This window comes from Bos grunniens, chromosome 13 (genome assembly GCF_055505025.1).
Source record: "Bos grunniens cultivar Pamir isolate PY7600 chromosome 13, Bosgru_T2T1.0, whole genome shotgun sequence".
Taxonomy (NCBI): Eukaryota; Metazoa; Chordata; class Mammalia; order Artiodactyla; family Bovidae; genus Bos; species Bos grunniens.
Window position 1 is genome coordinate 36035324 of NC_141177.1, and position 13874 is coordinate 36049197.

Genomic DNA, 13874 nt, shown 5'->3' on the forward strand with positions numbered 1-13874 from the left:
GACCTGCTCATTAATACACACTTTTCTGTCTCACTTCACTATGCCACTAGAGGTTTGTTCTGAGCTCACTTCCAAAAAACTCGTCTCAGGGTCTGCTTCTGGAGAAAACCCAACCTAAAGCAGCAGCTTAATGGATTCGTTTAGTTGATTCTTCCTTTAAGTCTTCAAGTCTAGTTCTTCAGACTCCAAGGCAGACAGGAAGTAATTTTCACAGAAGAACTTAACATCCACAAATGACATTCATATCAATCCCACTCAGTGGGTGGAATAAGTAGTAGATATTTCAGCAAAACTAATTATGTTGACACCCACCTAATGCCAGAAAAAGAGATGCCGTCAAAACAAAGGTAACAGAAACAAATGCTGCAAAGCAATCAGCCCTGGCTGGTGTAAGCAACTGCCAGATGAGTAAGAGGAGGTCTGACTTCCAAAGTGGGGAGAGGGAAAGCGATGTCTGCACTCTGAAACACCCTCCACCACCTTCACCCACTTATGGTCCCACTCCCTCAAATTTCTCTCCATCTCCATAACAACCTCTGTCCTAAACTAAATAGTGAGATTCTTACAGAGAAATGATGACACCCTGACCACCTACTATTGGGCCTCACAGCTAAGACTCATTCCTTATTCCTCTTTCCCTCACCATCTTGCATCCAACTTGTCAGCAAACTCCACTAGTCCTACCTCTAAAATCTATAGCAAGGGTCCCATGCCTCTCACTATCCAAGTGAGATAACCCAAGTTATCCCAACCCTCTCAGTAACCCAAGTCCAGGTTGCTATCAGCACTCCCACTTGGATTACTGCATTAGCCTCTTAACCTGACCATGTCTGCCTCAGGAGTCAGTTTTGGTATTTTTTGTCTTTCTAGGAATTTGTCCATTTTATTTATTTAATTTGCTAGCATAAAGTTATTTATAATTTCCTCTTATGGTCCTTTTTATTTCTATAAAGTTGGTAGTTATATTTTCTCTTCATTCCTGATTTTAGGAATCTGGGTCTTCTTTTTCTTGGTCAATCAAGATAAAGTTTTGTCAATTTTGTTGATTTGAGTTTGTTTATTTTCTCCATTGTTATTTTATTCTCTGTTCCACTCATTTCCTCTCTAATCTTTATTATTTCCTTCCTTTTATCTGTTTTAGCTTTAGTTTGCTCTTCTTTTTCTAGTATCTTAAGGTGGAATCCTTTTTAAATGTAGGCATTTACAATTATAAATTTTCCTCTTTGTTTTTGTTGTTCTAGTTGGCAAGTCATATCCAATTCTTTGTAACCCCATGGACTGCAGCATGCCAGGCTTCCCTGTCCCTGACCATTTCCCGAAGTCTGCCTAAGTTCATGTCCACTGAATTGGTGATGCCATCCTGTCCAAGCTCACTCTGCTTACCACAAGATAAGTCAATGAATTCAAGATGAGGTATTGGGATTAGGAAGGGACTTTATTCGGGAGCCAGCTGACCAAGGAGATGGCAGGCTAGTGCCTCAAAATAACCATCTTGTTGGGGCCTGGATGTCAGATTCTCTCACAGATCAGAGATGGGGGGAGGTGAGGAAACAAAGTTAAAAAGACCATTTAATTCCTGCAAATATCTCCTAGAATGGCAAGCCTCGGAGGGGAAAGTGTTAGTTTCACATCTTTATCGTCATCTCATGGGTGGTGAGAAATGGAATGCTGCAGCTGCTTAGTTGCTCCAGTCGTGTTCAACCATATGGACTGTAGCCTGCCAGGCTCCTCTGTTCATGGGTTTCTCCAGGCAGGAGAACTGAAGTGGGTTGGCCATGCCCTCTTCCAGGAGATATTCCTGACTCAGGGATTGAACCTGGGTCTCCTGCATTGCAGGTGGATTCTCTACCACTGAGCCACCAAGGAAGCCCATGAAATGCAATCTCTCCTGTCATATCAACAAACAAAAATGTCACATCTATCTGTGATTCCAGCCTCCCCAAATGTGAATTTCTGGGCCACCTGGTAAGTAGCAGACTAGGGGTGCTGGGCGCTGTGCCATTTGCCACACAAAGAATTACAATCCTTCACAGGTGGTCAGGGTCAAGTTACCTCCCTGAAGCAGGCCAATGTGTATGTTTATAACAACAAGAAGTGTTAAGGTCACACAAGCAGACCCAGTGTAAATTTAAAATTAACCCTTTCCAGTTACAATCCAACCATCTCATCCTCTGTCATCCCCTTCTTCTTCTGCCTTCAATCTTTCCCAGCATCAGGGTCTTTTCCAAAGAGTCAACTGTTTGCATCAGGTGGCCAAAGTATTGGAGCTTCAGCATCAGTCCTTCCATGAGAATTCAGGGTTGATTTCCTTTAGGATTGACTGGTTTGATCTCCTTGCTGTCCAGGGGACTTTCAAGAGTCTTTTCCAGCACCACAGTTCAAAAGCATCAATTCTTCGGCACTCTGCCTTCTTCATGGTTCAGCTCTAACAACCATATGTGACTACCGAAAAGACCATAGCCTTGATTATATGGACCTTTGTTGGCAGAGTGATGTCTTTGCTTTTTAACACACTGTCTAGGTTTGTCATAGCTTTTCTTCCAAGGAGCAAGTGTCTTCTAATTTCATGGCTACAGTCACCATCCACAGTGATTTTAGAGCCCAAGAAGAGGAAATCTGTCACTGCTTCTACCTTTTCCCTTTCTATTTGCCAAGAAGTGATGGGACCAGATAGCATGATCTTAGTTTTTTTAATATTGAGTTTTAAGCCGGCTTTTTCTCTCTCCTCTTTCATCCTCATCAAGAGGCTCTTTAGCTCTAAGTACTGCTTTAGCTTCCCTCGATACATTTTGGTATGCTATGTTTTCATTTTCATTCATCTCAAACTATTTTTTAGTTTCCTTTGTAATTTCGTTTCTAAATAATGCATTGGTTATTTAGGAGTGGTTGTTTAATTTCCACATATTTGTGAACTTCCTAATTTCCACTATATTGTAGTTGTGAAACTGAGGGTCTCATGAGCACAAAAGCCTTCCTGTGTCCTCCATTTATTTTTTGCAGGAAATAGGCATCAGCCTCCATGACCTTCCCTGAGTTTCAAAAGGCTGAGTCAAACATTTCCTAATTTGGGAAGGGAGAGGATGTGAAGACAGGCTCAGTCAAAAAACAGCAGTGCAGCCTTGGGGTAGGGTCCCGTTCCTGCAAGGGATATACATAACAATATCTTTGAGCTGTTTTCCAGATACTAAAATCCCTACCAGGAGGAAGAAGTTTACCTCTATGCTGTCCACAAGCACATGGACCCCAGACTGGTTGGAACCAGAAGGTTGATGGTGCTGTCTCCCTGTTACCACCAACCAGTCAGAAGAATGTCCACAAGTTGATCATGCCCTCCTCTTTGATAAAACTTCTCACTACCCTCTTCAGGTTGGGACAGACAGTTTGAGGGAATTAATTTATTGTGGCCCCCTTTGCCTGGCAAAGCAATAAATCTTTTCTTTTCCACTTTACCCAAAACTGTCTCCAAGAATCAGTTCAGTACTGGTGTGTAAGAGGATGAATTTCAACTACAGTTGGAGAACTCTGTATGATTTCAGTTGTTTTACCTCTACTGAGGCTTGTTTCATCCCTAGTATATAGTCTGTTCTGGAGCATGTTCCATATGTGTTTGAAAGGAGTGTGTATTCCGCTATTGCTGGGGGGATTACAGATGTCTGTTCAGTCTAGTTGGTTTACAGTGTTGCTAGAGTCTTCTGTTTCTTTGTTGATCTTCTGTCTAGTTATATCTGTTGCAGAGAAGAAGCCAGTTCTGACCCTGCTGCAGGGAAGAAGCCAATTCTGACTCCATATTAGAAACTGTTTCTTTGACTTGCTTTTTGTTGCTTTTGTTATTATAATCATACATAATGGCTTGCCTCAAAGGACCCTGCCCCTCTGCCTGACTAAACTAAAGTGACTCATAGAAAGATGATCTAACCCTGCCTACCTTGAATAGATGAGATTAACATATCCCTTCCAAAGGCTGGCCATTCCCTTGGAGATGTTTTGCAAGACTGAACACTTTCACTTTACTTCCCCACTGCCTCTACCTCTCTGTTTTGCCTTTTGACTTTCGTTTCTCATTGCTACTTTTTCTCTGACTATACAAAGAACCTGGCATCCAGACCCTGACAAGATGGTTACTCTGAAACACTAGTCTGCCATCTTCCTAGTCAGCCAGCTTTCCAAACGAAGTCATATTCCTTGCTTCAACACCTCATCTCTTGGATTCATTGGCCTGTCATGCATGAGGAGAGTGGGCTTGCACTTGGTCGGTCAGTCAGTTCAGGCACTCAGTCGTATCTCACTCTTTGAGACCCCATGGACTGCAGCAGCCAGACTTCCCTGTCCATCACCAACTCCTAGGCTTGCTCAAACTCATGTCCATCAAGTCATCTCATCCTCTGTCATCCCCTTCTCTTCCCACTTTCAATCTTTCCCAGCATCACGGTCTTTTCCAATGAGTCAGCTCTTTGCATCAGGTGGCCAAAGTATTGGAGCTTCAGCTTCAACATCAGTCCTTCCAATGAATATTCAGGACTGATTTCCTTTAGGGTGGACTGGTTGGATCTCCTTGCTGTCCAAGGGACTCTCAAGAGTCTTCTCCAACATCACAGTTCAAAAGCATCAATTCTTTGGCACTCAGCTTTATGTTCCAACCCTCACATCCATACATGACCACTGGAAAAACCGTAGCTTTGACCATGTGTACCTTTGTTGGCAAAGAAATGTCTCTGCTTTTTAATATGCTATCTAGGTTTGTCATAGATTTTCTTCCAGGGAGCAAGCAACTTGTCATTTCATGGCTGCAGTCACCATCAGCAGTGATTTTGGAGCCCAAGAAAATGAAGTCTCTCACTGTTTCCACTGTTTCCCCATCTATTTGCCATGAAGTGATGGGACAGAGGCCATGATCTTCTCTTTGAATGTTGAGTTTTAAGCCAGCTTTTTCACGCTCTTTCACTTTTATCAATAGGCTCATTAGGTCCTCTTCACTTCTGCCATTAGGGTGGTGTCATCTGCATATCTGAGGTTATTGATAATTCTCCCTGCAATCTTGATTCCAGCTTGTGCTTCATCCAACCTGGCATTTCTCATGATGCACTCTGCAGAGAAGTTAAATAAGAAAGGTGACAGTATACAGCCTTGATATACTACTCCTTTCACAATTTGGAACCAGTCTGTTGTTCCGTGTCCAGTTCTACCTGTTGCTTCTTGACCTGTATACAGATTTCTCAGGAGGCAGGTAAGGTGGTCTGGTATTCCCATCTCTTTCAGAATTTTCCACAATTTGTGGTGATCCACATAGTCAAAGGCTTTATCATAGTCAATAAAGCAGATGTTTTTCTGGAATTCTCTTGCTTTTTCTATGATCCAATGGACGTCCACAATTTGATCCCTGGTTCCTCTGCCTTTTCTAAATCCAGCTTGAACATCTGGAAGTTCTCGGTTCACATACTATTGAAGCCTAGCTTGGAGAACTTGCAGCATTACTTTGCTAGTGTGTGAGATGAGTGCAGTTGTCCAGTAGTTTGAACATTCTTTGGCATTGCTTTTCTTTGGGACTGAAATGAAAACTGACCTTTTCCAGTCCTGTGGTCACTGCTGAGTTTTCAAAATTTGCTGGCATATTGAGTGCAGCACTTTCACAGCATCATCTTTTAGGATTTGAAATAGCTCAACTGGAATTCCATCACCTCCACTTTGTTCATAGTGATGCTTCCTAAGGCCCACTTGACTTCACACCCCAGGATGGTGGCTCTAGGTGAGTGATCACACCATCGTGGTTATCTAGGTCATGAAGATCTTTTTTGTATAGTTCTTGTGTATTCCTATATGTAGGTCAGGAAGCAACAGTTAGAACTGGACATGGAACAAGAGACTGGTTCCAAATAGGAAAAGGAGTACATCAAGGCTGTACACTGTCACCCTGCTTATTTAACTTATATGCAGAGTACATCATGAGAAATGCTGGGCTGGAAGAAGCACAAGCTGGAATCAAGATTGCCAGGAGAAATATCAATAACTTCAGATATGCAGATGACACCACCCTTATGGCAGAGAGTGAAGAGGAACTAAAAAGCCTCTTGATGAAAGTGAAAGAGGAGAGTGAAAAAGTTGGCTTAAAGCTCAACATTCAGAAAATGAAGATCATGGCATCCGGTCCCATCACTTCATGGGAAATAGATGGGGAAACAGTGGAAATAGTGTCAGACTTTATTTTTCTGGGCTCCAAAATCACTGCAGATGGTGACTGCAGCCATGAAATTAAAAGACGCTATTCCTTGGAAGGAAAGTTATGACCAACCTAGATAGCATACTCAAAAGCAGAAACATTACTTTGCCAACAAAGGTCCATCTAGTCAAGGCTATGGTTTTTCCAGTAGTCATGTATGGATGTGAGAGTTGGACTGTGAAGAAAGCTGAGTGCTGAAGAAATGATGCTTTTGGACTGTGGTGTTGGAGAAGACTCTTGAGAGTCCCTTGGACTGCAAGGAGATCCAACCAGTCCTTTCTAAAGATCGGTCCTGGGTGTTTTTTGGAAGGAATGATGCTAAAGCTGAAACTCCAGTACTTTGGCTACCTCATGCGAAGAGTTGACTCATTGGAAAAGACTCTGATGCTGGGAGGGATTGGGGGCAGGAGGAGAAGGGGACAACAGAGGATGAGATGGTTGGATGGCATCACTGACTCTATGGACGTGAGTTTGAGTGAACTCCGGGAGTTGGTGGTGAAGAGGGAGGCCTGGTGTGCTGCAATTCATGGGGTCGCAAAGAGTCGGACAAGACTGAGCGGCTGAACTGAACTGAACTGTGTATTCTTGCCACCTTTTCTTAATACCTTCTGTTTCTGTTAGGTCCATACTGTTTCTGTCCTTTATTGTGCCCATCTTTGCATGAAATGTTCATTTGGAATCTCTAATTTTCTTGAAGAGATCTCTAGCCTTTCCCATTCTATTGTTTTCCTCTATTTTTTTGCATTGATCACTTAGGAAAGCTATCTTATCACTCTTTCCTATTCTTTGGAACTCTGCATTCAGATGGATGTATCTTTCCTTCTCTCCTTTGCCTTTCACTTCTCCTCTTTTCTCAGTTATTTGCAAGGCCTCCTCAGACAACCATTTTGCCTTTTTGTATTTCTTCTTCTTGGGGATGGTTTTGATCACCACCTCTGGTACAGTGTTATGAACCTCCATGCATAGCTCTTCAGGCATTCTATCTATCAGATCTAATCTCTTGAATCTATTTATCACTTCCATTGTATAATCATAAGGGATTTGATTTAGGTCATACCTGAATGGTCTAGTGGTTTTCCCTATTTTCTTCAGTTTAAGTCTGAATTTTACAATATGGAGTTCATGATCTGAGCCACAGTCAGCTCCTGCTCTTGTTTTTCCTGACTGTATAGAGCTTCTCCATGTTTGGCTGCAAAGAATATAATCCACCTGATTTCAGTATTGACCATCTGGTGATGTCCATGTGTAGAGTTATTTCTTGCGGTCTTGAACTTGGTAACATATCCATTACTGAAAGTGGAGCACTGACATCTTAAAATATTATTGTTCAATTATTTATTTTTCTTTTCAATTCTAAATGTTTTGCTTCATGTATTTCAGGGCTCTGTTGTTAGGTAAAAATATATTATTGACTTAAAAAAGTCACAACCAGCAGTGTGCTCAGTGGTCCCTCGGACCTGTTCAACAGTGGTCTCTCAGATTGCTTCAACAGTGCTTGGATGGAATAGACCCAGGGATGCCCCTTGCTCCAGCCTCCAACCACCCTCCAACATTTATTCTAGTTTCAACCTTCAGAATCAGCCACTCTGCTGTCTGTGATCACCAGGATCATCCACAAATTTTTAGCTTAACTCATTACCAATCAATGATGCGCTCCCAGATTTGTCAGAGTTATTCCATCAAGATGGAGGCCTCCATCAACCAGCTGATCCACATGCATCTGTGGGCCTCCTACACTTACCTCTCTCATGGCTTCTATTTCAACCATGATGATGTGGCTCTGGATGGTGTAGGCCACTTTTTGCAAGTGGCCAAGGAGAAGTGCGAGGGCATGGAGCATCTCTTGAAAACGCAAAACCGGCATGGTGGCCACACCCTCTTCCTGGATATGCCAAAGCCATCCTCAGTGGGGTAAAACCCAGGAAGCTATGGAAGCCACCCTTCTCGTGGAGAACCTGAACCAGGCCCTTTTGGATCTGCATGGCCTGGGTTCTGCCCATGCAGACCCCCACATCTGTGACTTCCTGGAGAAGCACTTCCTTATGAGGAAGTGAAACTCATCAAGAAGATTGGTGACCATCTGACCAACCTCCACAAGGTGGCAAGTCGCCAGGCTGGGTTGGGAGACTATCTCTTCAAAAGGCTCACCCTCAAGCACAAATAGGAGACTCTGGAGCCCAGTGGCCTTTGAGGAGCCCCCCTTAATGTCAGGGCTTCTGCCTGAACTTGGCAGCTATATATATATATACACACACACACACACACACACACACACACACACACATATATATATATATATATATATATGTCACAACCTGAAGTTGAGAGTTCCATTTTATTTGGGAAATTTTAGGAGTTCGAGACCAGAAGACAACATTTCAAGTGACCCTGAGAGAACTGCTCTGAGGAGGCAGGGGTAGAAGTCAGGTTATATAGAAATTTGCAAAAAGGGAGGTAGTCTGAACATCAAAAGTATTTTTATGAATCAAAGAAACTAGATATCTCAAGTGAAGGAATTTAGTATTTTTTTATATACAGGAAGATGCAAGAGTCTGGGCTCACCGAAATCATCCCTTTTATATACATCTCAAGTATCTGGGGCCCGTATCCTGTGTTTTTTTACATCCTGAGTTCCTCAGTGTTCATCGTAGGGAGTGGCTGCAGCCTGATGGCTTCCAGATTGCAGGTATTGTTCTCCGTCCTGGTTGTCCTTGCTGCTGCTGCTACTGCTGCTAAGTCGCTTCAGTCGTGTCCGACTCTGTGCAACCCCATAGACGGCAGCTCACCAGGCTCCCCCGTCCCTGGGATTCTCCAGGCAAGAACACTGGAGTGGGTTGCCATTTCTTTCTCAAAGGCATGAAAGTGAAAAGTGAAAATGAAGTCACTCAGTTGTGTCCTTCTCTTAGCGACCCCATGGACTGCAGCCTACCAGGCTCCTCCGTCCATGGGATTTTCCAGGCAAGAGTACTGGAGTGGGGTGCCATTGCAGATTGCAAATTTATTATCCACAGGGCTCCCTCCCTGGTTCCTCTTCAGGAGGACAATCATGACCTTGGTAGGTAGGGGCAACTAGAGGCAGAAGCCCACGCATCAGTCCATTCTCTGGGGCTTTCCACCCAACTGCCTATCCCCTGAATAACCAAATACAGAAGTCACTCTTGCTTTCCCACCCCCAACTTCCCCTGCAAGAAGTCAAAAAGATAATAATATACTTCCTCCTCTACAACTGCAGCCTCCTTCCAGGAGGTAGCAGGTCTGCTGTCAGAAGGGATTGGAGCTACCTGAAGACAAGCTCCCCCCAGGTCCATATCCTGGCCTGAGAGCTGGATGTCTGAGGAAAGAAAATCTCTTTAAAGAGATGGAGGGAGTGGCCCTAGCTGGAAAGAATTGGATCCTCAAGTCAAGAAAAGGTGGCAGGGGGTTGGGGGCTCAGCTGTGGACCTCAACTCTTCAATGATTTCATCCAGTATCCTGGCTCTTACAGAATAATATCCACACTGTGACCACGCCCCTGGCCTGGACATCCCCAAATGGTTATTTCACAGGCATGTCAGACCTACTGCATCCAAAACCAAAATATTGATCTTCCCTCTGGTCCACCTCACACCCCAATTCTGTCTTCCCACCACAGCCTTCTTCAGCTCAGAAAAACAGTAATTCTATTCTTTAAGTTGCCAAGGTCAACAATGTCACAGCCATCCTTGACTCCCCCTCTACTCTCCCCAGCCATGTAGAATCCTTCAGCACATTCTAAGGATCTGACAATTTCTCTCAGCTTCACCGGAGCTCGATACCACCCTCTCTTGCCCAGATTGCTGCTGCTCCCTCCTCCCGCCCTTGCCCATCTGAAATCTAGCCTGAGCACGGTAGCCAAGTGACCCTTTGAAAACAAACATCAGATCAAGTCATTCCTTGGCTCTAACTCTCCAACAGCTTTTCATGTTGCTCAGAGTACAAGCCAGTGGCCTTGGCCCTGCGTAATTACGCACACTCATTCCTTGCCACCACTCTCTCCCGACTCACCCTGTTTCATCCACCACTGCTGCTCCTGAGGGCAAAAGTGTCTGCCTTTGTTCTGCACCTGCCTGGGACACCCTCCCCTACCTCCCTCAGGTGTGTGTCCATTTGCCCAAACATCACCGTGGTACAGCAAGGCCTTTCCTGAGGGCCCTGTTTACAACTGCAACCTCTTCTCAGCAGCATTTCCTGTTCCCCTCTCCCAGCTACAGTTTCTCCATCTACACGCCTTTTTCACATGCTTGCCACCTTCTCCAAAATGAGCCCCATGAGAACAGTGATTGTGTCAGCTTTATTTTTTGCTGCTTCCCCAAGATCCAGCCAGGGTCTAGCACAGGGAAGGTACCCCACAAATGTTTGCTGAAGGCATGGAGGGCATCAAGATCTGGCTGTGGGGGCCCTAGGGTGGCAGGATACCAGATGCAGACAGTTACAAAGGTGCCCGGGAGGTGGATACTGCCAGCACTCACTCAGGAGTGAGCAGACGGACCTCACAGGCCTGGACGAGCAGAAGACCAGGGACCTCCTTGGCTCTGGCACCACAAGAGCCCATGAGAGCAAGGTAGTAAAGGAAGACTGCTAACGCCGGGGATCTCATCATGGAAACTGGTGGCTTGAAGTCAGCTTTAGTTGGATTTAGGAAAGTAAATGCAGTATCTTTTAAACCTTGAGTGTTGGGAAGCAATTCATTGCAGAAATCCCACCATTTAGGGTCCCTATAGGTGAGAAAGACAGAGGTCCCTGTCCAAAAGGCAAGCAACCCTGTACTACTGGCCCAAGGCATTAGTCCTAGGACTTCAGACCCAGGGCAGCGCTTACCCTCCCACCAGGGCCACTGTGACCAGGAAAGCAGTCTGGGGGTGGACAGCACATAGACCTCCCAGGTCAGGTGCTGCTGCTGATGGGACAGTAAGATGAGAGGAGTCAGGCAGCCAAGGGGAGCCAGGGAGGGAGAGACGATGAATCAGGCAGGGGAAATATCATGTACACAGGCTAGAAGACAGAGCAACTGGGACAAAAAGGGTCAGCAGGAGTATGGCTGTGAGAGGTGAGACCTGAGCATGGGTTCAGATGCGGAGGGGGCGGACTCAGCAGCAAGCCTCAGCTAAGGTCACAGGAAGGCACCAAGCAGATCAATCTCACCCCACTATTGCGTAAGGATGGAGCAATGTCTTTCTCACCTATAGGGACCCTAAATGGCGGGATTTCTGCAATGAATTGCTTCCCAACACTCAAGGTTTAAAGGAGCAAAGGCGACTAGGCAGCAGGGAGCCAGCTGGCAGTCAGGATGAATCTGAAGAATACTTAGAAGGCAGAACGGGCAGGCCTTGGTCACTGACGAGACCACTCCTAGAACAGAACTGATGGTGGTCAAGTAATACTGGACTGGGCAGGGCCTAGGTTTGGCCATGCGGAGTCCACATGAAGAGATCTCACAGGCCCATGAGGTTAGAGATGTAGACTTGGGAATCGCAGGACTGTGATGACTAGAGCCCTGAGAGTGGGCAAGAACACTCAGGAGAGCATTCAGTGGTGGGGGGAAGAGTCTCTGGCAGAATCTACCATCTCAGGGCAGGACTGGTGGGAGAAGCGATGCCCAGAAAAGCAACTGAGGAGGAGCAGCCAAGGCAGGAAGAGGAAAGGCGGAAAGCTGGAGAGCAAGTGGTGGAGGTCAAGGGCAGAGGATGTCTCTATAAGCAGAGACTGGTTGGCAGCATCCTGGAAAGTGACACTGGCTCCATACAAACAACCCCCATATCTCATAGCAAGTCAGCATCCCCCCATCAGATACCACAAACAATCTAGAATTTAACAGGTGTTTATTTGTGTAGTAGGAAGATCCAGATATGTAAATACGAATACTTTCCAAGGTACAGTTTATCATGATCTGACACTGCAGTGAAAGAGAATCAGTTCAATACTGATCAGACAGTGCACAGAGAAAGGTCAGCTGTGGCAAAAACACAGATTTAGTGAAATGCCAGAGGCAGGGCCAGGACAAAAAAAAAGTGAAAGTGTTCGTCGCTCAGTCGGATCCAACTCTATGCGATCCCATGGACTGTAGCCCACAGGCTTCTCTGTCCATGGAATTCTCCAGGCAAGAATACTGGAGTGGGTAACCACTCCCTTCTCCAGGGGATCTTCTTGACCCAGGGATCAAACCCAGGTCTCATGGACTGCAGGCGGATTCTTTACTGTCTGAGAAACTGCAGTGGGCTTCATTTGATTACAAGGCACTTCCCAGTGGGGCCAGGGAGATCATTGCTATGTTTGGGGAAACCTCATTAAACAGACCTTCAGGGTGAACAGAACTGAGAAAGTACCTGACTCACCCAACACCACTAGGCTTCCCAACAATTTTCAATAGAGGGACATCTTCTAACACTTTTGTCTTCCCCTCCTGTTTTTAGAAAGTATTAAACATCAATAAAAATTAAAACTTGGTATCATCATCAACTCCAGAAGAGAATCCACAATCCATGAGCACTGAGTCTCCATGGATGGCCTTCTGAGCCCAGTTCCTGGTCCCCACACCCACAAGACGCTTAGGGCTGGCCTCTCCTCTACCTGTGCTTTTCTTGCCACCACCCTTGGGGCTTCTCAACAGTGCTCTGGCTGGACAACAAACCACTGTACCCTGCCCCTGCCTTTTTTCCTCTTGACTCCAAGTCCTTTGATTATACTGGCCCTGATGCCTGCTCAGCTCTTTCCCTTTGTAATCAGCTCCCAGATACCCAGCCATTGTGACATAAGGCAGCCACACAGAGCTGTGTCTGTGGATTTAAATGCAATAGCACACAAAGGACATCCTTATAAGAAGATGTACGTACATTCTCAACCCCCGTCCTATTCTGGCATTCCCTGGCACAAAGCCAGCAAAACCAGCACATGAACTTAATGGAGGTGAGAAATGGGTACTCCAGCAGCCAAGGACAGGGACTGCACTATGGGTGACGTCAGCAAAGAATTTCACCAGCTGCTAAACCAACCACAGCCTCTGAGCACTACATAAGGGAAGTGCTCAGGAGGTTTCAAAGAGCTCGGCCCTGTCCGACACCTGGGAGACCGCAGCAGAAGCAACTTTAGCCCAAGGCCCAGAGGGTCCCTGCCCCCAGTTTGGAGCCATTTTTTTCTCTACAGATCAAAAGCTGCCTGGGTCTATTTGTCCACAGGTGTCACCACGTTTTCAAAGGCAAAGAGATTTCAGCTGGGAGGGTGGCTTGGGAGGTATACTTTGGGTGCTGAAGTGCTGGTGTTTTAGGACATGTAGATAATTTATGAGAACAGAATGCTGGGATAGGTGAAGTCTAGAATTTCATGGCCAGTGGTTTTCACATCCATTGGCTCTTGAAAACCCTGCCTCTGCTTCCCCTCATACCAAATGCCTATCTGTTGAGGCTCCTTTTTACTTGAGTCATTACGTTACTGGCAGTGTGTTTATTAATAATTGCAATAATAGTGCTTGCAAGTGCCAGGCACAGTGCTAACGATACATTCTTTTTTAATCCAGAAAACACCTTTGATTGGGTATTATCTCCATTTTATACACGAGGAAAATGAGGCATCATGACAGGTTAAGTGCAGTGGTTATGAAATAGACTTTGGGCTCAAATACCCCGGGGTTTGGGCAGGTTACTAGGTA

The 13874-nt window shown here is 45.4% G+C and overlaps 1 pseudogene; it reads left to right on the forward strand.

Annotated features, from left to right (window-relative positions):
• The first annotated feature begins 7862 nt into the window (after positions 1-7862).
• On the forward strand, positions 7863-8378 carry LOC147360733 (ferritin light chain pseudogene; annotated as a pseudogene).
• Positions 8379-13874: the final 5496 nt, after the last annotated feature.